At 47.2% G+C, this 27,668-nt stretch overlaps 1 protein-coding gene across 4 annotated transcripts in view; it reads left to right on the top strand.

The window, feature by feature from the left end:
* The window catches only part of shdb (Src homology 2 domain containing transforming protein D, b), a 348,493-nt gene that overhangs the window by 63,074 nt on the left and 257,751 nt on the right, over positions 1 to 27,668 (top strand). The window lies entirely within an intron of this gene.

Here is a 27,668-nt window from a genome sequence, read left to right as displayed (position 1 = left end):
TCGCTTCTCGAGTGTGTGACCAACTTTGGTGCTCCAAAAGACATAACGCATGACAAAGACTTGAGCGGGGTACCTTGGGATGGGGAGGAATTGGTGCCAGAGCATGAATACCTCATCAGGTGCTGCAGGGATGTACGGTGAAGAGGATTAGAAGAGTAAACAAACTTTATCTCTGAAATGCAGTGCGTAAGGTACTTATTCATGAAAATTCTAACTATTAGCAGAGAGACTTACCGCACAAAAGAGTTGGAACAGCTGACGCTTTGTGCCATCTGACATGTGTGGTTCAAGCCAGCAGAATTTAAAATCCTTGGCTCGGTTTGCATTCTTTATCTTTTGAAAAGCTGTACGCACTCAGGACTGTCCTTAGCAATTTAAAAGCAGGGTGGTTATCTTAAGTTCTCTAATTACTGGAGGCTGAAAGCATAATAACCTTTCATTTCAATCTCAATGAAATGGGGCCATGTTTCCATAGTGAAACTATTAAGGAGAATCAGGCTGTTCTACATTCTGGGACTTTTAGCGTGTTTTCTTTATTCCTTAATGGCAGTCTGTGTGCTGCAGGCTGGGCTGTAATGACGGGTGTGCCGTGCGCATTGTCTGGTTAAATTGAATTGGGGGCCAGACAATCTGGAACGGTTTGAACCTGTAGGTCGGGCAGTCATTCATTCTGCTTGGCCTGTCTTTAGGGATAGCATCTCGGTTCTGGCTGTTGGATCCAGCTTTGCTTAGTTTGAGATTAGTAACGCAATATTTTCAGAACGGGTTGTTACAGTGGACAGCAGCAATACTGATGATGCTGCAATAACAAAAACTTTCATTGGATAAACTGGTGTTTCCTGAAAAGTTTTGATCTAACTGACAGAAGGAAATTGGTGCGTAAAAGCACACTGGTTTTAATGGTAAACTATGTGCAAAAATTTTGTTCCTTTTTGCCATCCCATGTCACCGAGCTCATTAAGAGGTACATATCAAACCAGAGAATGAAAGTTCCCCATATTTGCGCTGAAAAATTCTTTCACAATCTCATTTTCTGAAAGTGCTTAAAGGGCATTATGGTTTGATGGCTTTGAACTTTAATTTCTGTAATGCCAACGGGGGCTTGAAGACTTGAAGAAAATAAATGGTGTGATGTGTGTTCTCTATACTTTCCTTCGGTGGGTTGTGCTGATTTGTTATCTCCCGTCATATTTGGACATATGAGAGATACATGGGGAATTGCCATCATCAAGATTGGCTTAGCACAGCGGTGAATAACCTGCGGCATAGGGGTCACATGTGGCCCATCTGGGTTCTGAGTGCGGCCCACGAGACATTTTGTTGACCGTTGGCCATGTGCAGGGTTGCCACATTCTGCTGTTTTCCGTCTGCTTTGTTTTTTATGACTGAAGTGATTCGCACATAAAACAAGGGTGAGTGAAGCGGGGTGCATGCTGATTGCTCCCAACATTAACTGTGAGAGCCGCGCGCTCCCTCTGCATCCAAAGTGTAAACGCTTCTTTTGGTTTTATCATTTGAAGTTGATAGTTCTATTAATATACGAACGATTAAGCATTTTCTATAACTTGTTGTGAAATATTTGGCATTTATTAAATGTGTTTCATTTTATTCATGGGATCAGGGTTGGAAAACAAGCCCAGTTTCTTTTTTTTAATATAAATTTAGAGTACCCAATTATTTTTCCAATTAAGGGCCAATCCACCTACCCTGCACATCTTTGGGTTGTGGGGGTGAGACCCACACAAACACGAGGAGAATGTGCAAACTCCACACAGACAGTGACCCGGAGCTGGGATTGAACCTGGGTACTCGGTGGTGTGAGGCAGCAGTGCTAACCACTGCACCACTGTGCTGTCCAACAAGCCCAACTTCAATCTTGCGGTCCATTGAGATGAAGGAAGGCCATTCATGCAGCCCACTCACTAGCCTTGGTTGCCCATCACTGGCTTAGCAACTAGTGTAGGTTTCAGTGCAAGTTGGAGCAATATTTTGAGGTACACGTTTCAGAGAGGCTCGAAGTATGAAAAAACATGAATTGCCACGGAGAGACGAAGAGTTTGACCAAAGTGATGGGTTTTAAAGAGGATCTTAAAAGGCAAGATTCTGGTGGAGAGGGAATTGTAGAGTGTGCGGCCTAGGTTGCTGGAAATAGAATCTTCATTGTGAGACTAGAGGGAAGGCAGAAGAGACAAATAGAAAAAAAACTCTTTGGGGAGGTTAGTGGGAAATTTAGGACGGGATTCTCCGATTGCCGACGCTGAAATCATGTTCGGCGGTTGGCCGGATAATGCGTTTTTACGCCAAAATCCGGTTCGGCGCTGTTTTTCGGATGCTCCGCACCCTCAAAAACAGCATAATCGCTGAGTACGCAGCAGTTGGGACGGCCTCAGGATGTCGCCTGTGACCCACCCCCGATGCTCCACCCCGATGGGCCGACTTCCCGATGGTGTCGGTCGCGTGTGCTCTCAGTTTTTGGGGACCTCGCATGGTGACTGTGGACTGTTTCCAGCGCCGCTACAGTCGGAGGGGGAGTCATTCCGCTGGCCGGGGTGTTCAGCGGGAACTGGTGGGGGGTGGTCCGGGGTGGGAGCGAGGGGGGTTACGGGGGGCACTATTTGGCAGGCCGGGTCCGCGCGCAGCCGGCGCAATGTTGTATGGCGCCGCCGTGTGCATGCGCAGCCATGGACCCGGCAATTCTCCATCCGTATCTGCGGGTACAGCCGGGGACTTTATGTGGCGAGGCTGCTACCCCCCCCCCCCCACTGGGTGGAGCATCGGTGCGGGCGCTGCGCTGACTTTTCCATTGTGAAACTAGACATAGCCTCAAAATCAGAGAATCCAGCCCTTAGTGCTGAGCTGGAGGAAGTTATGGCGATCAGCTGTGGAATGATTTTAGTACAAGGCTATCAGTGCTGAACATGAGGGCTTGAAGGGCGATGCTATAGGTCAACGAGAACAGGGATGATGAGTACAGCATTTGGCGTGGGACAAGACAAGGGCAGCTTGAGGGATGAAATATATGAAGTTGGGAGGCCTGCCAGAAAATCTTTGGAACAGTTGTTGATAAATAAAGTGAATGAGAGCTTTTGTGATGGATGGAGCTGGAAAGGACCACCCTTTGAGAGGTGGAGGTACGGGAATTGTTCATGTAGTTTAGGGTCAAATTAGGTTCTCAGATTAATCTTTCATTCCTAGAGACTCCGGAAGTGGAAACCACAGCCAGGAATCAAACTTGGTACCTGCCTGTGCTTTAGGCTGATGTCGCCAGGATCTTTTTTTCGTTAAGTTTGTAAAGTTCAGTCCTTCCCCTAACTTTTCTTTCACCTATTGATCAGAAATCTCATTACAAGTAAATTGACTCCCCTCCCCCTCTCGGGTGCAATCACTTTACATTACTGTGAAATATGGCTGAGAGATTGCTTTTCACGAGACATGCTCATAGGTCTTGTATTGCAGCTGACTTGTGTGTGACAGGGGCTCTGATTGAGGTCAGTATGGGAGACAGCGCTGATGTACAGCTCATTGCCAGCGCTGTGCCGAATCAATGGGTAGCAATCAATCTGAAGGTTTGTGTGTGTGTGTCTGCTGAAGCCCAGGCAGCCGTCAGGGAGGGAGGAATCCATGCCTGAAGTTCCATTTGTCTCATTCGGTAAATGTGTTGCCTGGGTGTGTAGAAATGGTGTATCCTAAACTCAATCTCTGCCTCTTTTATGATATAGGTGTCAGCTGTGGCTCAGGCCATGACGCCCTTGCCTCCAAGTTAAAAGGTTGTTCAAGTCCCACTCTAGAGACGGACTCTCCGCCGACAGTCCTGTGCACAGCTGAGGGAGTGCTGAGGTGCCATCTCTCTGAGGAACTGTTAATCTGAGGCCCTCGCTGCCTCATCGCCCCACTGATGGGATTGATGTTTGTGTGGAGGAGGCTTTGCTCAGTTATGATGCCCAGTGCAGTCAAATAGCTCACTACAACTTTCTGTCTGGGCTCACACATGAAGAATAGTCCTTTGACTGGTGCCACTGTGACTGCCGTCCAGTGAGGGGGCAAATCCTTTGCAGAGGGTGGGTGGGAGAAGACGGTGGAGGGGAAATATGACGGCATCAACTTATATTTATCATAGAATCCCTGCAGTGCCGAAGGAAGCCATTCGGCCCATTGAGTCTGCACCAACCCTTGGAAAGAGCACTCTATTTAAGCCCATGTCTCCACCCTATCCCTGTAACCCCACCAACCTTTTGGACACTAAGGGGCAATTTATCATGGCTAATTCAGCTAACCTGCAAATCTTTGGACTGTGGGAGGAAACCAGAGCACCCGGAGGAAACCCACACAGACACGGGGAGAAAGTGCAAACTCCCCACAGACAGTCACCCGAGGCGTGAATTGAACCCGGGTCCCTGGAGCTGTGAGGCAGCAGTGCTAACCACTGTGCCATCATGCCTTTAACGTAATACAAATCACTTCATGCTTTTCAATGCAATCAATCTATGAATGGGAAAGGAATGCTGGTCTTGTGCAACAACTCCAAATGAAATTCAGTGCTGGTTTCATACGATAATATTCTGAGATCAGTCTCCAGTGAGGAACTGTACACAGCTGGAGCTCCAGCACACATTTCCCAAGCATCTTGGTTAGAACACCACAGCCAGATTTCTAAACTGTGTTTATAGTGGACAGAGCTGCCCCCACAGGTAACCAATGGCAATCATGGGTTGTTGGATTATTAGGGAAGGCTGAGGTAGGTCCAGAGGTTTGAGATGCTGCAAGGACCCTGACCTTGGGAAGGATAAGGCACGGTTCCCAGATTAGATGTGATTAAAACTGGTTTGATTGTGTTCAGGAACCTGAAGAGGAAGTTGTGTTCATTTTATCCCGAGTCTATATAAAGAACTATTGTACCATAGGTTCATTCTTACAGCACTGCTAGGAGAATCTTTCGATTGAGATTTCAATGGTAGGTGGAGCTGAAGTAACAGAAATACACACTCTTTAAAACACAAGGCATTCGTTGCCTGTGCAAGAGTGTCTATGCTTCACAAGTAATTAATCAAATGTGAAGCACTCTGGGACTTGCTGAGGATATACCACAAATTCAAATTATTTCATATGCTTGTTCTCTCTATTTCTCTCTCTTTTCCCTCCTCTCTCTCTCCTTTATCTTTCTTCCTCTGTTTGTCTCCCTCTCTGTTTCTCTATATTTATTTTCCCTCTATTTCGCGCAATCTCTTTCTCTCTCTCTTTATTTATTTACTCTTTCTTTTTTTTCTCAATCTCTTCCTCTCACAATCTTTCTCTCTTTCTTTCTCTCTCTTTCGGTCTCCCTCACTCAATCTCTCTTCCTCAATCTCATTTTTCTCCTTCAATCTCTCCCTCTCTCTACTCTCTTTCATCTTTCTCTCTCTCTCCCCTAGCTTTCTTTCCATTTTCCTCCATTTTAACGTCACCTCTGTCTGTTGTTTCTTGTCCCCTGCCAAATAACCTGAATACTCACTATGATGATAAGGATGTCTTCCTGTGCTGTCATGCTAATCCTGCACGATAGATAGCTTTCAGGATTTGGTCTATGCTGAATAATTTATCTCAGGCAGGCCAGTAACTGAAATGTTACAGTTGCCTCACAATCGGCAGGCTAGAAAAGTCTGTCCGGCACTGTCCCATTTGTCCACTACCCAGTCCGCTGTGGCCTCCGTTGGTTCTCGCCCCTCCCCTCTCGGGATTGTATTTCAAACTCTCAGCTCTTTCAAGTCGACTCCTGTTCTCACCCTTCCTATCGGTGTGGACTGCTCCGGCTTTCTATCACCGGCCCATATCCTTCACTCGTCTAATTCAGCAATTTGTTTTCCCCAGTTCCCTTCTCCCCAGCATTGATGGTCATTCTCCATCCCCTCTGCCTCGCTCTCTAGAACTTGGTCTTTCCCTCTCCTCTCTTCCCTCGGCCTTAAAAAAAATCACCTTCTCCTCCAAATCCGATTTTTCAACAAAATTATCAGTGACCCTCCCTTCTCTCCCTGTTCCATTCTTCCACCTAACCTGCACATCTTTGAGGTTGTGGAGGTGAAATCCACGCAGACACGGGAAGAAAAAGCATTCATAAAGAAAAAGCGGCATTGGGTTTTAGCCAAACCGTCCGAATCGCAACGATGAATGACTTTGCCCTGAAATATAATCTTCAATTCTAATCAAAAATGACATGGCTTCAGCCTGCTCCTCTTGATAGCTCATCAGATGTGACTGCACTGTCTGCTGCATCATCATATCATCGCGTTGCTAATGGCTGCACTGTCATGTCTCAATGCTTCAGTTTGATATCAACTGACCAGGAAAATATGAGTGAGCACAAAAACGATTTGAAACAAGAGGATGGCTGTTTATCCCAAAAATTGATCGATCTCGCAATTCCTTCTGTCTTGAAAGATTCTTCTAATTACTTCCTATGTTGCCCACTTCAGAAGCATAAGTATTTGCGAATAATCCTGCCTGGCTTTTCCATCTTTCACACGTGTCTCTTGAGTATTTGAACCTTCCACCACAGTGAAGAATTTGCCTGAGCCAATTTTATTATTTCACTTCATAATGTATGAGGCCATCCTTTTCTTTCCCAAAGAAAGAAGTCCAAATCATTTAACTGCTCTTTCTGGCATCTGGAATTATCATAGTTTTGCCATCTCTTCATTCTTTCCAGGGATAGTGACATTCTTTTGATCAATAGTTGATCAGAACTACAACCATGTGGCTCAGGATGTTCCCAGGAATTCCATCAACTTTGCTTCCAATTTCCACCCCTCTCACATTCACATGATCTACATCAGCCATTTCCCTTCCCTTCCTCGATCTTTGTTTCCATATCTGGGGACAGGTTGTCTACTCTAAGCCCACTGACTCCCACAGCTACCTGGACAAACCTTCCTTACACCCTACTTCCTGGAAGGACTGAATTCCATTCTCCCAGTTTCTCCATCTCCATCGCATCTCTTCTAATGATGCAACCTTCCACAGCAGCATTCAAACATGTCTTCCTTTTCCCTCAACTAAGGATCCTCCTCTCCACTGTGGTTGGCACAGCTCTCAACTGTGTCTGATCCATTTCGTGCACGTGCACTCATCCCTTCCCCTCCCTCCCTTCCGGGATAGGGTTCATCTAGTTCTCACTTTCCAACTACCCTGCACATCTTTGGGTTGTGGGGATGAGAACCACGCAATATGGGGAGAATGTGCAAACTCCACACGAACAGTGCCCCAGGGCCAGGATCGAACCCGGGTCTGCCTCTCTCCCTTTTGGAACAGGGGCATCACAATAGCATGTTTCCAATCCACCGGGACCTTTCCAGAATCCAATTTTGAAATACCATGACCAATGCATCCACTATCTCTGCTGCCACCTCCTGTAATACCCTAGTGTGCAGGTCATCAGGTCCCAGAGACCTATCTGCCTTTAATTCCATTAGTTTATTCAATATCTTCTTCCTAGTGATGGTTTTGCACCAAGTTCCTCTGCATTAACTGCAGTTTTGGGAAATTTTTTATTATCCTCTACTGTGAAGACAGGCAAAATATTGGTTCAGTGTCTCCGCCATTTCTGTGATCCCCATTATTACCTCACCAGTATCGTCCTCTAAAGGGTCAACATTTACTTTAGCTATGCTCTTCCTCTTTATATACTTCAAGAAGCTTTTGGTATCAGTGTTTATGTTTTCTGATAGTTTCCTTTCGTAGTTCAACTCAGCTCGTTTGATTTTATTTTTAGTAGCCTTTTGCTGAAACTTAAAGCTTTCCTAAACCTCCAGTTTACCAGTCTTTGCAGTATGGTGTCCCCTAGTTTTTGCCTTTATGTCCTCTTTGACTTCCTTTTTTAGCCATGGAACGTTTTTCTCCCTTTTACAATTCCTCTTCCTCTCCGGAATATACATTAATTGAGAGGTGTTTAATATCTCCCTGAACATCTGCCATTGTTCCTCAATTGTCTTATGCTCAATTATTTGTGCTCTCTACACTTGGGCCAACTCTTTCCTCAGGCCTGTATGATCACATCTGCCCAGTGCTAAAACTCGAGTACAGCACTGTCTTCTTTCGTTCAATCTGAATTTGAAATTCTTGATGTTGTAATCACTCCTTCCAAGAGGATCCTGAAGGAGAAGACTATTTATCAACCCTTCTTCATTACATAATACCAAATCTAAAATAGCCTGCTCCCTGGTCGACTCCACAACATATTGATCTAAGAAACAATCCCTCATGCACTCATGAAATCCCCTCGAGGCTATCCTTATCAATTTCATTAATCAAGTCAATATGCATATTAAAAACACCCACGATTACCGTTGTGCCCTTCTCACAAGCCCTCCTCACAAGCTTTCATTATTTCTTGGTTTGTACTATGCCCCACTTTGGAAGTACTGCTCGGGACCGAGAAATTATTCCTACCAAGGAGTTTATTCCGTTGTTTCTAATTTCCACCAAGCTTCTAGTTGCTTGCTGTTTTAATTCACCACCTTGCTCTCACGCTTACACTTCTGTCCTCGGCGTGCTGCACTGTTCCAGTGAAGACCAACACAAGCTGGAGGGACAACACCTCATCTTCCAATTAGGCACCTTTTGGACTCAACATTGAATTCAACAGTTTCAGACTGTTTTCTGTTGTTTTTTTTGCCATGTTGTACTTTTAATCTTGTTTTTCATATTTTTAGATAGAACTGTTCACACTCACTCTGGACAAATGCTTTCTTTCTTTACTACTGCTATTCCCACTCCCTTTTGTTTCACGACACCTTTGTCATTTAATCCATTCCATCCCTACCCTATCCCATACGTTCCCTTTTGTTCTCCTTCCCCCTTCCCCTGCACTTTTCAATGGCTTGAAATCCATCACATTTCTACTTTCCTACTGATCTGAAGAAGTCATATAGAACATAGAACATAGAAAATACAGCACAGAACAGGCCCTTCGGCCCACGATGCTGTGCCGAACCTTTGTCCTAGATTAATCATAGATTATCATCGAATTTACAGTGCAGAAGGAGGCCATTCGGCCCATTGAGTCTGCACCGGCTCTTGGAAAGAGCACCCTACCCAAAGTCAACACCTCCACCCAACACTAAGGGCAATTTTGGACACTAAGGGCAATTTATCATGGCCAATCCACCTAACCTGCACATCTTTGGACTGTGGGAGGAAACCGGAGCACCCGGAGGAAACCCACACAGACACTGGGAGGATGTGCAGACTCCGCACAGACAGTGACCCAAGCCGGAATCGAACCTGGGACCCTGGAGCTGTGAAGCAATTGTGCTATCCACAATGCTACTGTGCTGCCCTTAAGAACAAATAAATCTACACTATATAATTTTACCGTAATCCATGTACCTATCCAATAGCTGCTTGAAGGTCCCTAATGTTTCCGACTCAGCTACTTCCACAGGCAGTGCATTCCATGCCCCCACTACTCTCTGTGTAAAGAACCAACCTCTGACATCCCCCCTATATTTTCCACCATTCATCTTAAATTTATGTCCCCTTGTAATGGTTTGTTCCACCCGGGGAAAAAGTCTCTGACTGTCTACTCTATCTATTCCCCTGATCATCTTATAAACCTCTATCAAGTCACCCCTCATCCTTCTCCGTTCTAATGAGAAAAGGCCTAGCACCCTCAACCTTTCCTCGTAAGACCTACTCTCCATTCCAGGCAACATCCTGGTAAATCTCCTTTGCACCTTTTCCAAAGCTTCCACATCCTTCCTAAAATGAGGCGACCAGAACTGTACACAGTACTCCAAATGTGGCCTTACCAAAATTTTGTACATCTGCATCATCACCTCACGGCTCTTAAATTCAATCCCTCTGTTAATGAACGCGAGCACACCATAGGCCTTCTTCACAGCTCTATCCACTTGAGTGGCAACTTTCAAAGATGTATGAACATAGACCCCAAGATCTCTCTGCTCCTCCACATTGCCAAGAACTCTACCGTTAACCCTGTATTCCGCATTCATATTTGTCCTTCCAAAATGGACAACCTCACACTTTTCAGGGTTAAACTCCATCTGCCACTTCTCAGCCCAGCTCTGCATCCTATCTATGTCTCTTTGCAGCCGACAACAGCCCTCCTCACTATCCACAACTCCACCAATCTTTGTATCGTCTGCAAATTTACTGACCCAACCTTCAACTCCCTCATCCAAGTCATTAATGAAAATCACAAACAGCAGAGGACCCAGAACTGATCCCTGCGGTACGCCACTGGTAACTGGGATCCAGGCTGAATATTTGCCATCCACCACCACTCTCGGACTTCTATCGGTTAGCCAGTTCGTTATCCAACTGGCCAAATTTCCCACTATCCCATGCCTCCTTACTTTCTGCAGAAGCCTACCATGGGGAACCTTATCAAATGCCTTACTGAAATCTATGTACACTACATCCACTGCTTTACCTTCATCCACATGCTTGGTCACCTCCTCAAAGAATTCAATAAGACTTGTAAGGCAAGACCTACCCCTCACAAATCCGTGCTGACTATCCCTAATCAAGCAGTGTCTTTCCAGATGCTCAGAAATCCTATCCTTCAGTACCCTTTCCATGACTTTGCCTACCACCGAAGTAAGACTAACTGGCCTGTAATTCCCAGGGTTATCCCTAGTCCCTTTTTTGAACAGGGGCACGACATTCGCCACTCTCCAATCCCCTGGTACCACCCCTGTTGACAGTGAGGACGAAAAGATCATTGCCAACGGCTCTGCAATTTCATCTCTTGCTTCCCATTGAATCCTTGGATATATCCCGTCAGGCCCGGGGACTTGTCTATCCTCAAGTTTTTCAAAATGCCCAACACATCTTCCTTCCTAACAAGCATTTCCTCGAGCTTACCAGTCTGTTTCACACTGTCCTCGCCAACAATATGGCCCCTCCCATTTGTAAATACAGAAGAAAAGTACTCGTTCAAGACCTCTCCTATCTCTTCAGACTCAATACACAATCTCCCGCTACTGTCCTTGATCGGACCTACCCTCTCTCTAGTCATTCTCCTATTTCTCACACGTGTAAAAGGCCTTGGGGTTTTCCTTGATCCTACCCACCAAAGATTGTTCATGCCCTCTCTTAGCTCTCCTAATCCCTTTCTTCAGTTCCCTCCTGGCTATCTTGTATCCCTCCAATGCCCTGTCTGAACCTTGTTTCCTCAGCCTTACATAAGTCTCCTTTTTCCTCTTAACAAGACATTCAACCTCTCTTGCCAACCATGGTTCCCTCACTCGACCATCTCTTCCCTGCCTGACAGGGACATACATATCAAGGACACGTAGTACCTGTTCCTTGAACAAGTTCCACATTTCACTTGTGTCCTTCCCTGACAGCCTATGTTCCCAACTTATGCACTTCAATTCTTGTCTGACAACATCGTATTTACCCTTCCCCCAATTGAAAACCTTGCCCTGTTGCACGCACCTATCCCTCTCCATTACTAAAGTGAAAGTCACAGAATTGTGGTCACTATCTCCAAAATGCTCCCCCACTAACAAATCTATCACTTGCCCTGGTTCATTACCAAGTAATAAATCCAATATTGCCCCTCCTCTGGTTGGACAATCTACATACTGTGTTAGAAAAGCTTCCTGGACACACTGTACAAACACCACCCCATCCAAACTATTTGATCTAAAGAGTTTACACTCAATGTTTGGGAAGTTAAAGTCACCCATGACTACTACCCTGTGCCTTCTGCACCTTTCCAAAATCGGTTTCCCAACTGTTCCTCCACATCTCTGCTACTATTGGAGGGCCTATAGAAAACTCCTAACAAGGTGACTGCTCCTTTCCTATTTCTGACTTCAACCCATACTACCTCAGTAGGCTGATACTCCTCGAACTGCCTTTCTGCAGCTGTTATACTATCTCTAATTAACAATGCTACCCCCCCCCCCCCACCTCTTTTACCACCCTCCCTAATCTTATTGAAACATCTATAACCAGGGACCTCCAACAACCATTTCTGCCCCTCTTCTAACCAAGTTTCCGTGATGGCCACCACATCGTAGTCCCAAGTACCAATCCATGCCTTAAGTTCACCCACCTTATTCCTGATGCTTCTTGCGTTGAAGTATACACACTTCAACCCATCTCTGTGCCTGCAAGTACTCTCCTTTGTCAGTGTTCCCTTCCCCACTGCCTCATTACACGCTTTGGCGTCCTGAATATTGGCTACCTTAGTTGCTGGACTACAAATCCGGTTCCCATTCCCCTGCCAAATTAGTTTAAACCCTCCCAAAGAGTACTAGAAAATCTCCCTCCCAGGATATTGGTGCCCCTCTGGTTCAGATGCAACCCGTCCTGCTTGTACAGGTCCCACCTTCCCCAGAATGCGCTCCAATTATCCAAATACCTGAAGCCCTGCCTCCTACACCATTCCTGCAGCCACGTGTTCAGCTGCACCCTCTCCCTATTCCTCGCCTCGCTATCACGTGGCACCGGCAACAAACCAGAGATGACAACTCTGTCTGTCCTGGCTTTTAACTTCCAGCCTAACTCCCTAAACTCATTTATCACCTCAACACCCCTTTTCTTACCTACATCGTTGGTACCAATGTGCACCACGACTTCTGGCTGCTCCCCCTCCCCCTTAAGGATCCTGAAGACACGATCCGAGACATCTACGACTCGAAATGTTACCTCCCTTTCTCCCACCACACGTGCTGCCAGAACTGCTGAATATTTCCAGCACTTTATGCTCCCATCTCAGGAGGACCCCGAGTTAGAGTAGCCATTGCTGATCTCAACCAGCGAGACTGTTAGGGTTGGAAAGTGGACCCTGCAAGTGCTTAGGCCAAGGAAGGGAAAATTGAGTGAGAGTTCCCACTGCCGCGTGCTGCTCAATGATTCTTCCCGAAAATTGAGTCTGACTTTTACCTGAGCACAGGGTCAGGCGAGGCATTGGCTCTTTTGTCACGGTCTAATGTCGCAGACAAAGAAGGGTCACTCCAGCGAATTACTGAAAGCTTTGTCGGTATCGGTTAGTGACCTCTACGACAATTTGATTTGACTAGCACTTCTGACATCGGGAAGCCAAAGGCGCTGAGCAGAATAGGCAATAATTGACGCAGAGCGGAAGAAAGGAGCCCACGGCGGGGACACCTAAAAATTCGATCAAAGCAATACCTTTAGGAAGGGTCGTAAACACGCAGAGGGAAGAGTAGAGATGGAGAGCTTTAGGCAGCTTTGGGTCTGTCGGCTGTTGCCATGGCCATCAATGGTGGAAAGATAAGTGGGAGAACAGGAAAAGACATCAAGATTTATTTGCGGAGCTCCTGTAAAGCACTGTGGCCTTTTCTCAGATACGTCTCTGTTTATTTTTGGTGCAGCTAATCAGCTGTGTTGCAGGCAGCGTGCATCCTTTCCCTTTGGATTTGGCTTTTCTATTGAAAGCGTTAGCCTGTAGCAACATGTCTTTCCCTCTGTGGAACAAATGAGCTTTGAAATCTGTCATTGTTGCTTGGTGCTCAGCTAAGGTTTATAACATCTTTGAACAATATTTAGGCAGCCCTCTATGACCCTTGGAATCACCACCTGAAAACTTGCCAGATATCCCCCTACACAAGTGAATCTTGAAAACTTCATTCTCCCAAAGTTAAGGACGTGTTTATACTGAGGAAGTAGCTTCTGTAATGTGCATTCACATTGTGTGTGTCAGAACACCATAGTGATACAGAACGCATTGTGTATCCTACTTGATGTCGGGGAGGAAAGATCTGTTCAAAAAAGTATCTCTGCGCAAAGAACAAGCAATCAATACTTGGAACAGATTTCCAAGTAATGTCCAGAATTACTTACTGTAAAAAGCCAAATTACACGACAATCTTCTGAAATGATAAATGGAAATCGGCCAAAATGGCCTCCCTCCTCTATATATTGCGGTCTCACTGAGTCTGTAGGTTGTAGGTTTTGTGGCACAGTGGCCGGCACTGCTGCCTCACAGCGCCTGAGACCCTAGTTCGATACCAGCCTCGGGTGACTGTGTGGAGTTTGCGCTTCCTCCCAGTGTCTGCGTGGGTTTCTTCTGGGTGCCCTGGTTTCCTCCCACAATCTAAAGATGTGCAGGTTAGGTGGATTGGCTGTGCTAAGTTGCCCGTTGGTGTACAAAATTGTGCAGTAGAGGTGTGGTTACGGGGCAGGGGTGTGGGCCTTAGTTGGAGATTCTTTCAGTGTGCCAGTGTAGACTCGATGGGCTGAATGACCTCCTTTTGCACTGTAGGGATTTTAAGTCCTGCTCCAGAGATGAGAACATCAAGATCTAGAACAACACGCCCTTATGTTACTGAGGGAGTGCTGCACTGTTAGAGGTGCTAAATATTTTACATAGAAGTCTTGTTTCCTCCCTCAGGTGCACGTACAGGATTCTGTGACATGATTTCAAAGATAAGCAATCTCAAAAGATCATCCGAAGAGTGTGCGGCGAACACATCCAGCACGCTAGATGCCATTTTGTGGGATATAGGCCGGTGAGGGGGAAGAAGGTCCTGAGGTCACTGGGCCTTAAAGAGAGGTCATCCCACCCAGTCGAAGGGGGCTTCTGATGTTGGCCAACCTGACCCCACACCCCTCCCCTGACCCCAATTTGCCACAGTTCAGATTCCCCCTGTGTTGTCACCCGTCACCCTGCCTGAAAATTGTGGCTGAGCAGAAAAATATCCTTGCGTGGCTACATAAGAGCCTTAATTGGAGCAAGAATGGGCTTCCCATCTGAGGCCCTGCCCGCCGCAGCGTGAAATCTGGGTGGGCCAGAAAACAGAGGGAATTCTGTCAATACCACTTCATGTTCCACTCAGTCTCAGAACTGCCGTGGGGGATGAGCCATAAAATTATGACTATTTCTTTAAAGAAAATTTTGTCTGGATTGAGATAAGATGTCCTCTCGAGGTATTAAGGCCCATGTTAGGAGCCAGGTTTAATCAAGCTCACGTGTTTATCCAGTCCCTTTTTCTTTCTTGACCAACTCTCTGATCATCTCCCCATGCCCCTCTCCCGGTGTTTGTTGTATTCCATAAGAAATATGAGGGTTTTACAGTAATTGATAAATGTGCTCTGTCTTTTGTCATGTCTAAAACTGGAAATGGGACGAATAAAGGGTGGGCCACATATAGAGAGCAAGTGATTTCATGGAGGAGTGGGATAGAGGTGGGACCACCACGAGCGAACATCTTTGATGTAGGAGTGGAACTGAAGTGAGACCGAATCCGCAGTGAGCTTGCGCTGCAGGGAAGAGGCAGGATGTGGTGGGACCACCTCTTAGCACAAACCAACAACTTTGGGGGAGGAAAGAAGAAATTGGAGGGTAAAACAAACAAATGAGGATGATTGATTTTGAATTTTCCAAATTTCTGGAAGTCACCTGAAACTTCAACTTTCTGCTTCAAACACAGATGGGCAAAAGTAAAACTGATTAAAATATAGAGTGCTTCTTTTCTCAGTGCATGATAAAAACATTTATAGGTATCCACTGTGCCCAATGAGTTGGGTAATGGTGCAATTTATAAACAAACCATGACTGTACGTCACCATTTTAAACAAATTAAATCTGATCAAATTATGAACTAAGGCTCTTTCCACTTGCCTGTTTCCTTGGTTCAGCTGGACGATAGAGAATATCATGAAATCATTTATATCAGTGAAGGGCAACCTAGGCTAGTGAGTTGGCTGCATGAATGGTCCTCCTTCATCTCAGTGGGCTGCAAGGTTAAAATTGGGCATGATTACAAACTATAACGCTTGAATAAGATTGAATGCATTTAATACATGCTGAATATTTCATAACAAGTTATTGAAAATGCTCCTTCGTATATTAATAGAACAGTCATCAACTTCAAATGATAAAAAGAAAATAAATATTTACGTTTGATCGGACACAGAGGGAGCGCGTGGCTCTCACAGTCAAAGTTGCAATCAACACCCACCTCACTTGCCCTCGCTTTACGTGCATATCACTTCAGTGATTCCAGTAGGAAAAAAAACTAATCTGATGGAAACCAGTGGAACGTGGCAATTCTGCTTCCTGTTTTTGTTTCAGATTCCAGCATCGCGGTAATTTGCTTTTATCTCCTCTCAAACTTCTTGCGCGTGGTTCTCCAAAATGGAGACTAAGTGTTCGCACCGTCGTGAACGCCGTCGCCCGGGGGGGGAGAGGCCGGGCCGCCGATTGGTGAGCCCTGATCGTGGGCCAGACCCCATCGGAGGCCCCCCCCCCCCCCCCGGTGAAGGAGCGCTTTTCCCCACCCCACAGGCCACCCCCCTGACCCTTCGCACAGAGTTCCAGCTGGAAGCGACCAGGGGTGACCGGTTCCGGCGGGACTCTGCCGTTTCCGCGCGGCCGCTCGGCCCATCTGAGCTGGAGAATTGGCGGCCCGGCCTCGTACAGCGGCCTGCGACCGGCGCCGCCCCAAATGCGCCGGCGCTGATTCTCCGCACCTCGGAGAATCGCGCGCAGGCGGCGTGGCGCGGTTGTGGCGATTCTCAGGCCCGGCGCGGGGGCTCAGAGAATCGCGCCCCTTTTCTCTATAATCGGGAAAACAATCCTAATTTAGATAATCAAAGTTCCTCATCCCTGGAACCATTCTTGGGAATCTTTTCTGCATTCTCTCTCTACTGCATTCACATCCATCCTATAATGTGGTGCCTAGAACTGGATACAAAATGCTAACTGAGGCCAAAGTACAAATTCTACATAACCTCCTTGCTCTTGTACTCTATGCTACTTATAATAAAGCCCAGAATACTGTATGCTTTAACTAATCTCTCAACCTGCCCTACCACCTTCAATGACTTATACACATCCACATCTAGGTACCTCTACTCCTGTACCTTATTTAGAGTTGTGCCTTTGTGGGCGGCGCAATGGTTAGCACTGCTGCCTCATGGCGCTGAGGACCCGGTTTCAATCCCGGCCCCGGGTCACTGTCTGTGTGGAGTTTGCACATTCTCCCTGTGCCTGCGTAGGTTTCACCCCTCAACCCAAAGATGTGCAGGATAGATGGATTGGCCACGCTAAACTGCCCCTTAATTGGAAAAAAGGTAATTGGGTACCCTAAATTTGTTTTAAGAAAAGAGTTCTGCCTTTTGTTTTATATTGGTTGGAACTCTCCGTCCATTCCCGTTGGCAGGATTATCCAGTCCCACTGCAATTAATGCATTTTTGGCTGAGCGCCAGGGTCTCCGTTCTCGCTGGCAGGGTGAACTCTGAAAATCCCGGCCATTGTCTCCACATTTTCTTCCTACCAAAATGAGGAGAGGCCTTTCACACAGCGAGTGGTTAAGATGTGGAATGCACTAGCCTGTTGAGTGTGATGGAGGCAGTGGAGGCATTCAAGATTATAATTCAAGATTACTCTTAAAATTATTACCTGGTTAGGAAGAATGTGCACAATTACGGGGGGATGGTTCTTGGTGCATTGCTCATTCTGAGAACTGGCACAGCATGATGGGCCAAATGGCCTACTTCTGTGTTATAACAATTCTGTCAGTCCATGAGTTCTTTTCAGGGAGTAATATTGGCCAGAGAACTCGGCGAACTCTTTGAATTAGTCCACAGGGTCTTTTTGCCTATAAAACAGAGAAATCTTTGGCAAAACAACTCACCTGAAAGCAAATGGGCGGGATTCTCCACTCCCGCGCTGGTTGGGAGAATCGCCTGGGTCGCCGAATTTTCCCGTGACGCTGGTCCGACGCGCTCCCGCGATTCTCCCAAGCGGCGAGATCGGCCCCGTCGAGTTCCGCGCAGCTCAGGCTGGAGAATCGCCCCAGACACCCAAAATGGCGATTCTCCGGCACCCCTGCTATTCTCAGGCCCGGATGGGCCGAGCTGCCAGGCCAAAACAGCGGGTTCCCCCCGGCGCCGTCCACACCTGGTCGCTGCCGGCGGGAACAGCGCAGGAATGCTAGGGGGGAGGGGTGATCCCGCACCGGGGGGGGCTCAAATGGGGTCTGGCCCGCGATCGGTGCCCACCAATCGTCGGGCCGTCCTCTCTGAAGGAGGACCTCCTTTCTTCCGCAGCCCCGTCTGACATCTTCTTGCGGGGCGGACTCAGAGAGGACGGCAACCACGCATGCGCGGGTGACGCCAGTTATGCGCCGCCGGCCGCGTCATGTATGCGGCGCCGCCTTTACGTGGCGACAAGGCCTGGCGCGTGTAAATGACGCGGCCCCGCTCCTAGCCCATTATCGTGCCCTGAATCGGCCGGGATAGGGGCCGTTTCGCGCCGTCGTGAACCTCGACGGCGTTCACGACGGCGTGGGCACTTCGGTGCGGGAGTGGAGAATCCCGCCCAATATCTTTCGAGGCAGCCCTCCTTCAGTCTTGAGCTGGAGTGTCTGTTCAGATTAGGCACGCAAAACCTGAAGTGGGGTTTGAACCCAGAACTATTTGGTTAAAAAGGAAAGAGGCCTAGCTGACAATTACAGTGACAACTCGTGGAAAAGTAAAGGCTGACTGGCCTCTGTCTTTCCAGCATTTCCCAGCCCACAAAAAGGTCTTCAGGAAAGAGTCGAAATAAAGGCACAAATCTAAAAGTTAAATCGATTAATTGAAAGAAATGGTCTCCGTTCTCTAAATGTGTTTTTTTTTTAAAAAGAGGTTGAGAACAGGTGAGGTGAGATTAATGCATTTACTCGATGAAGTCTATTCAAATGCTAATATTTGCATGAGACACTTTGTCATGCTAATTGAGACCATTTATGGCTAGGGTAAATGTGAAGAGATTAGTTCAATTCAGCTTCTCTGACCAAGAAATAATTGTGATTTTAAGAACAGTGTCTATTAAAATGGGGTTCGGCCTCACAGCAATTAATTTTTTTAAACTACCAGGGGAAGGGGCGGGGATAATTTTCTTTCTTTTCTGTCGAACTCTCGTGCTTTTATAAAATGCTGGCTTTCTCTTCAGTCTGAAGGACAAGATCTGCCAACTGCTTCTTTCGATACAAAATGTCTTCTGGACACTTTTGCCGCATTGGCGGAGGAATAAAACCCAAATGATTGCTATATGTGCCCCTGCCTTAGGTTATAGTGGCATTGTATCACCCAGGCCGAGTGAAAGCACATTCAGAAAACACACAATATCACAATCCAATTTTGTGCTATCTCATGGTGCATATATAACGAGTTTAAGAGTTAACTGACAGGCCTTGCTGTATCATACGCAGGACAATGGGCTGGATTTTACAACGCTGCCAGGCTTGTTTTCAGCCGGGGGGGGGGGGAGACAGAACAGACGCACATAAAATTTTGACCAACCCACCTACATACCACCCACCATCGCCCTGTTCCCCGTAATTTGGGGGAGTGGGTCACTCACTTCAAAACCTGCCCTTAGGCCTGTTGAGACCCTTAATTGCCCAATTAATTGTGGGCTGCATTCCACCTCCACTGCCATAGTGAGTAAAGTAAGAAGTCTTACAACATCAGGTTAAAGTCCAACAGGTTTGTTTCGAATCACTAGCTTTCGGAGCACTGCTCCTTCCTCAGGTGAATGAAGAGGTGGGTTCCAGAAACATTTATATAGACAAAGTCAAAGATGCAATGCGATACTTTGAATGCGAGTGGATTGGCCACACTAAATTGCCCCTTAATTGGGGAAAAAAAAAATTGGATACTCTAAATTTATTTAAAAAAATTTTTTTTTAAAGTCTACAGGTCCAGAAGGAGCAACTGGAGAGAGGGATAATCACAGGTTAAAGAGGTGTGAATTGTCTCAAGCCAGGAGAGTTGGTAGGATTTTGCAACCCCAGGCCAGATGATGGGGGGTGCATGTAATGCAACATGAATCCCAGGTCCCGGTTGAGGCCGTACTCATGTGTGCGGAACTTGGCTCTAAGTTTCTGCTCGGCGATTCTGCGTTGTCGCGCATTCTGAAGGCCGTCTTGGAGAACGTTTACCCGAAGATCAGAGGCTGAATGCCCTTGACTGCTGAAGTGTTCCCCGACTGGAAGGGAACATTCCTGCCTGGCGATTGTTGCACGATGTCCGTTCATCCATTGTTGCAGCGTCTGTGCCAGTGTACCACGCTTCAGGACATTTTTTCTTGCACCGTATGCGGTAGACAATGTTGGCCATGTCGCATGAGTATGTACCACGTACCTGGTGGATGGTGTTCTCGATGCTCCGCCCCCTCAAAACCGCTGTTCTCGGGGAGTACGCCGCACGCCATATGGACAGCCTCAGGACGTCACCTGAGGCCCTCCCCCAGCGTGCTCACGTGTGCTAACACCGTTCGGGGACCTCGCGTGGCGGCTGCGGACTGAGTGCAGCTTTGCCACAGTCGGGGGGGGGGGGCATTCCGCTGGCAGGGGGGCCTTCGTCAGGGGGTGGCCCAGCGGCGAAGAGGCTGGTTACAGGGGGGCAGTTTTTGGCAGGTCAGGTCCGCACGCGGCCTGCGCATGCTGCACAGCGTGGCCGCCGCGGTGCGCATGCGTGGTCACGGACCCGGCCATTCTGCAGCCGTATCCGCAGGTAAAGCTGGGGGCTTTACGCGGCGCGGCTGCTAGCCCCCACTAGTTGGAGGATCGGTGCAGGGACGCCACCGACTTTCTGGTTGTAAGACCAGACCGATTCTGCAAACATAGCCGCAGCATCGGAGAATCCAGCCCTTTATGTTCAATTCTGAGTGCCTTGGGCTGGTTTCTCTGTTTTTGGAACTATGTCCCCACACCGTCGTAAATACTGTGCTTTCATGCCAGAAAAACTGGTGTGAAAAGGCCCCATATTTATAGCCCTACTGGGGACCAATCAGGACCCATCGTAAATCTAGCAACTTCTGCTGCAGATTGGGGCCCCCGCACTTCCGGGTCAGAGGCCGCGCATGCACACGATGGCGGCCTCCAGCAGTCGTGCCGTGCTTCATGGTGGACGCAGACCACAGAGCTGGATCTCCCAAATAGTGTCCCCGATCGGCCACGCGCCTGACCCGGAACACCCAAAAATTGCCCGGTCCCGTATGAAGCCTCCCCTGCCCTCCGATCTGCCCACCCCCGACCATGGCGGCCGCAAAGTTAGTCCGCAGCCGCCACGCGAGTATCCTGAACAGCAGGACCACATTAGATCCACGCCGTCGGGACTTCGGCTGGTCGGGGGCGGAGAATAGCCGGGCGGGCCTCCAGCAATGGCCGCAGGTAGGGGATGCGCGGCGCAGCGTACTTTCCAAATACGCTGTTTTTCGAGGCCCGGAGAATCGAGGAACCACCGCCGGTCCCGAATCCATGCACGGAAATGGATTCTCCACCCGCCGCCGGACGCGATTTTGGCATTGGGGTGCGGAGAACCCAGCCCCTTATTTAAGGAAGGATGGGCAGCACGGTGGTGCAGTGGTAGCACTGCTGTCTCACTGCGCCGAGGTCCCAGTTTTGATCCCGGCTCTGGGTCCCTGTCCGTGTGGAGTTTGCACGTTCTTCCCGTGCTTGCGTGGGTTTCGCACCCACAACCCAAAGATGTGCAGGGTAGGTGGATTGAAAATGCTAAATTGCCCCTTAATTGGAAAGAATGAATTGGGTTCTCTAAATTAAAAAAAAAATTAAGGAAGGATGTTAAAGCCCGAGAATGATTGCAGAGGAGATTTACTAGAATGATACCAGGAAGAGAGATTTTGACAAAAGGAAATACAAGAGAAATTGGCCTTGTTCTCCTTAGAGCAGAGAAGATTTAAGAGGTGACCTTATTGAGGTGTTCAAAATTATGAACAATTTTGCCTGGACAACAAAGAATATTCTGTTTCTACGAGGTGATAAGTCAGTGACTCGGGGTCACAATCTCAAGATGGTCAGCAAGAGAGCTAGGAGTGAGATGAGGAGATACGTCTTTAGTCAGAGAGTTGTTGGGATTTGAAATGCAATGCCTGGGAGAATGATGTCGGCGGATTCCATCGGAGATTTCAAAAGAGAGCTGGATGTATATTTGAAAGTGAAGCATTTCGAGGGCTGCAGGGGTAGGTCTGGGGAATGGGACTAAGTAGCCGGAAAGGCCTCCTGTGCTATAAAATTCTAGACGTGAGAGTTTGACCTTTAAGCACACTGCCACATTCGTGATTTTGACCTTCGATGAGATGCTCATGTTGTTGTCCAAACAGAGAAGATGAAAGTTGTTGAGTTTCCTTTCTTGATAGCTGTAAGTGACCCATGTATCATAGCCACACAACAAGGTGCTGAGAGTACCAGCCTCATAAACCACCACCTTGGTCCGAAGGGTCAGTTTGATGTTATTCTACTCATGCCCGTGAGTCGGCCAAAGTAGTTGCTTTCCTTATTCATCTATCGATTCCTGCACCCAGAGAGATACCATCAGAAAATCAAGAGAAGTTTGAATGAGCTGCAGTGAGACAGTAGTTCCAACTCGCCCATCAAGGTGACAAAAGCATAAGAATATGTGACATGAAAAGAAAAATCCATGGGATCATTATATCCACTTTCACCATTCACACACTCAGTCATCCCGTTTTGCATGTTAGCCCAGCCAGCCTCTTTCAAATTTCTGTTTCATTCAAATATTTAGGTGAAGTCATCTGTTACTTCATGCAAACACAAATAAATTATGATTCCAAAACATACCAACTTAATTGCTGCTCCAAACTTACTCAAGTCGGTTTTATGTATGGATAGAGAGAATTGCTCAGCTCGTACAGCAGATGGCTCTGTTCTGGGAGTCAGTATTTAAGTTAGATGTTGCAGTCCAACAATTCACCTGAGAAGCTCCACATATATATTATGATCTCAAAGATAATTAGGGATAATGACGAGGTTCTCTGGTGGCTTAAACAGTGGAGAATGTATCATGTGGTATGAATGAAACCACAGCAATCCTGTTCTTTTTCTTTTAATTTTTCCAATTAAGGGGCAATTTTAGCCTGGCCAATCCACCTACCCTGCACATCTTTGGGTTGTGAGGTTGAGACCCACACAGACATGGGGAGAATGTGCAAACTCCACACAGACAGTGACCCGGGGCTGTGATCGAACCCAGTTCCTCAGTGCCGTGAGGCAGCAGTGCTAACCACCGCCACTGTGGGGCCCACAGTGACCCTGATCTTTATTGGGCTGCTGTGAGAAATGAACAGCCAAGACATCCCACTGTAAAATAGTGGCAAAGCACTGGATATAAGCAAATTACTGCGGATGCTGGAATCTGAAACGAAAATGCGTGGAAAACCTCAGCAGGCCTGGCAGCATCTGTAGGGAGAGAAAAGAGCTAACGTTTCGAAGAGTCATCGGACTCAACGTTTGCTCTTTTCTCTCCCTACAGATGCTGCCAGACCTGCTGAGATTTTTCAGCATTTTCTCTTTTGCTCTAGTGGCATAACACCACCGCTTGACGTGGTGAAGATTGGATTGGGTTCATCTATATTGTCCTGTGACTCAAAAGGCATTAGACAGTTTACTTTCAAGATCCTTTTGTTGTGAGCACAGAACTCCGCTCGCACAGTGACTGGTTCTATACGCACATAGATTCAGGTAATTGCTCGACCTGCACACCACCGGGTGCTGCTTCACCAGCGCCATTCAGTTTATTGCCAAACTGACACTGCCACAAGTCAGTATTTCCAGGGAGCGGCGCCAAAGTTAGCCAGAGATGTTCCAATTCCCTCTCGTGCTTTCGAGCCCACTCACTGCAGAAAAACAAAATACAAATGTTTGGCGGAATCTACATGCACTCGTGTCGCCTGTGTCCAAAATTAAGCCACATCACTTCTGGGAAATCGCTCTCTATTTGAATGTTCCTCCTGGGTTTATTCCTGGAGACGATAGTAACACTGAACCAAATTTAGACCTCTCTGTTTGCCTTGTCTCCTGAGGATCATTTTCCATGCGAGTATCTTATGTGATTTAGCAGCACAAGTGAGCGTGCTCCAGGGGCTGTACTGCAAGGAACTGATGATTCTGCATTGTCTGTGAAAAGAGTCTACGTTGAGGCTGAAACTGTTCAATTTGAGATCTTTTTTCACCTCTGTTGTAACCCCAATGGTGATCCCGGGATCAGGACAATAAGTCTATGTTTGGCCTGACGAATGTAGAGGAGACCATGGACAATAAATAGAGTATGTGAGATTGAAAGGAATAGTCGTAAACTGTTGTAATCAGAAAGGAGTGTTTGGGGCCATGGATGATGGAAAGGAAGGAAATGAAAGGGCAGGTGTTGCACTTGCCAGGGTAAAGGTTCTGTGAACCGGGAGGTATTGCTGGCGGTCAGCTCAGCAGCTTGCACTTTATTTAAACAATAGTACCATTTTGTTGCCGCAATGCAGACTGCAGTTAGGCCTCAGTTTCAATTGTGGGATCATTGCTTCTTCATTTAACTGTCTGAAAGCTTTACCTCAGCAGTGTCCTTGCATCTTAACTGACCCGTGGATAAAAATGCTGCTATTCTGATAGCTCAAGGGAGCAAAGCGCTGTAGGATACTCCGTTGTTTGGACAAGTGTGTGAAATGTGATCAAGATACCTGTTCATAGAATCATAGAATCCCTACAGTGCAGGAGGAGGCCATTCAACCCATCGAGTCTGCATGACCCTCTGAAAGAGCACCTGGGTCCGATACCCCGCCCTATCACTGTAACCCTGTAACCTAACCTGCACATCCCTGAATATTGAGGAATAATTTAGCATGACCAATCCACTTAACCCGCCCATCTTTGGACTGTGGGAGGAAACCGGAGCACCCGGAGGAAACCCATGTAGACACGGGGAGATCGTGCAAACTCCACACAGACAGTGACCCAAGGCTGGAATCGAACCCGGGTCGCTGGCACCGTGAGGGTGTGCTAACCACTGTGCCGAGTGAATTGGTTTCAGCCACAGACACTCTTTGGTCTCCTGCACCAAGCTGAGGAAACCAGCGATAATGGTCTTGATTGCTATTGAGCGACCTGCCACAGGATTTGCATGTGCAGAGACATTGCGGGTCGTTTTAACCAAGGTTTTGAGGCAGGAAACCCACAGCGTTGGGTGAAACACCTACTGACACACCACCCAATATTATTCTGCGCTAACATCATTGTATAATTGTGTTGGATGGTCAGTAGTTGCGGTAGCACAGTGGTTAGCACTATGGCTTCACAGCGCTGTTGTTAATTATGTTTCTCTTTATTTGGCTCTGAAGATGGTGGCCAATATGGTCACCTTCCTTAATTCTAATTACGTTTGCTCTAGAGTCGCCAGGTATCGTTCGATACTGCCACAAGGTTCAAAACCGAATACTGATCAAAGACTCGATACACCAGTTAGTAAGTTCAAACTCAATGCTCATTTATTTACACACACAGTCAAATATACTCATGCATAAACTCTACAGACTAAACTATCACCACTGCTAAAAGCCTATACTTAGCTTCAGGTGCCCACTCAGTCAGAGGAACAATGGCCGTTGTTCGGTTCTGAGGCTGCTAGGGTTGAACTGGTATGGAATAACAGCTAAGAGCATCTGTCCGGTAGCGTGCGTTGACCTTGGACTTACTTGTTCTGATGCAGCTTTGGCAGGTCTCTCCTTGGTGAGAGCCGGAGCCAAGAGAGCGATTCTCTCTTGGGGGTTCTTTCTTATGCCCAAAGGGGGCTTCGCGCGCTTTTGGGCAGGCCTTGAACTTGGCCCCAATTAATTGGGCCATTTCTCAATCATTCTATCGATTTCTTCCAATAAAGGGGTGGGTGCCCTGATGGTTGGGCGTGTCCTAGGTGCCCGTTGGCCTGCATTGTTCTGGTCTCCTCTGGCGCCGGGGTGTCTGCCTTGGTATCCTTTACTTAGATGGCTCATTAGTATGGTAATGGCTTTGCAGTTTTGGTCTTGTCTGGGAGCTGCGGCTCCAATCAACAGCCAAACCCTGCACCTGCTTGCTTTCTCAGTATTGTCCATTTTCCCTGCAATCTTTGCAAAGTGTCCATTTTGTAATCAGGAAGTGGCCATCCCAGATTACTGCAGCGCCAAGGTTCCAGGTTCAATTCCTGGCTTGGCTCACTGTCTGTGCGGAGTCTGCACATTCTCCCCATGTCTGTGTGCGTCTGCTCCGGTTTCTTCCCACAAGTCCCGAAAGACGTGGTGTTAGGTGAATTGGACTTTCTGAATCTTGCTCAGTGTACCTGAACAGGCGCCGAGTGTGGCGACTAGGGATTTTCACGGTAACGTCATTTCAGCGTTAATGCAAGCTAACTTGTGACAATAATAATGATTATTATTAGTTGTTGGTCCCAATGTCAGTTGTCTTTTTTAAATAAATGTAGGGTACCTACTTTTTTCCAATTAAGGGGCAATTTAGCGTGGCCAATCCACCTAACCAGCACATCTTTGGGCTGAGGGGGTGAAACCCACGTGGATACGGGGAGAATGTGCAAACCTCACACGGACAGTGACCCAGTCCCAGTGCTAATCACTGTGCAACCGTGCTGCCCTCTAAATGTCAGTTTTCTAATGGGTGGGCTAGGTAAAGATTGCCATTGTTAAATGAAGGGGGATATACAATGGCTGTGGTGCCACCCTTCTGTTAATTAGCCAGCTCTTGGTTTTCCGTTCCTGTGAACATCAGTAGCAACCCATGATGTCAGTCAGATAACCTGTGCTAATCCAATTTAAACTAGCCACTTGGGCAGGCTACAGGGCATTGTGAAAACCATACACCAGTAAAAGGCAGCGACATTAGGAGAGGAGAGAGGTTTGGGAAGAAATCCAACAAAGCACCTAGCATTCTGTATAATGGTTTTATGTCCATGTTGTACAAATCCATTAAGATTCAGTGCTAACTTAATTATTCTATATTATTTCAAGTGTTTTCATGCTCAGAAAACAATTCATTTGCTTTGTTAATTAAAATGACTACTAATAGCTTTCAGTCTCCAGCAGTAATGCAATGTCCTTGTGTGCTTTTGTCTTGTTTTGATTTATTTCTAGAATATTTTCCAGCTGCCTGCTCCGCTCCCTCAGCTTATTTTTTCTCTCTCCCCCGCACCCCGGCCAACTTTGCGTTCCAGTTTAATTCCCTCATGGACAATCTGAAAGAAGTACTTGCGCTGACCTGGCACCTTATCATAGCGAGTGTCGTTATGTGGGAAAATGTCATTGCCATTATATGCATGGAATGATCCCACAAACCAAATTACCATTGACTCTGTTTTTATGGTGCTGTTGGTTGGGGAATGAATTTTGGGTGAGACTGCAGAAGTATTCCCTACTCTTGGTGTTAGGGGATCTTTAGTGTCCTCCTGAACCACCAGAATAAACAAATAGGGGAAGGAATTCTCCGGCCATTCGCTGGCTGTGAAATTCTCTGGTCCTGCTGGCAATGCACCCCTGCCCGCGTGTTTCCTGGCGGTGTAGGGTGACTTCCCATTGAAAGCAGCGGGAGCAGAGAATCCCGCCATCAGCGAACCCGCGCGTTGAGAAACACACGGCTGGGAGGCCGGGACTATCACGCCCAGAGGGTCTCTGTTTAGCATCTCATCAGAAGATGGGATGCAAATCTGAGATTATTTATACTTTTGACATTTGGTCATCACGTCCAGGTTGATGATTGTGATAGCACCGTACCCGGGGCTGGTTTAGCTCAGTGGGCTAGACAGCTGGTTTGTGATGCAGAACAAGGCTAGCAGTGCAGGTTCAATTCCCGTACCAGCTGAGAATCCTGAATTCTCCCTCTGTGTACCTGAACAGGCGCCGGCCGGTATGTGGCGACTAGGG

The sequence above is a fragment of the Scyliorhinus torazame genome, chromosome 18 (genome assembly GCF_047496885.1).
Source record: "Scyliorhinus torazame isolate Kashiwa2021f chromosome 18, sScyTor2.1, whole genome shotgun sequence".
Classification (NCBI taxonomy): Eukaryota; Metazoa; Chordata; class Chondrichthyes; order Carcharhiniformes; family Scyliorhinidae; genus Scyliorhinus; species Scyliorhinus torazame.
Note: the sequence above shows the minus strand (reverse complement) of the source record. Positions and strands in the feature narration are given on the sequence as shown.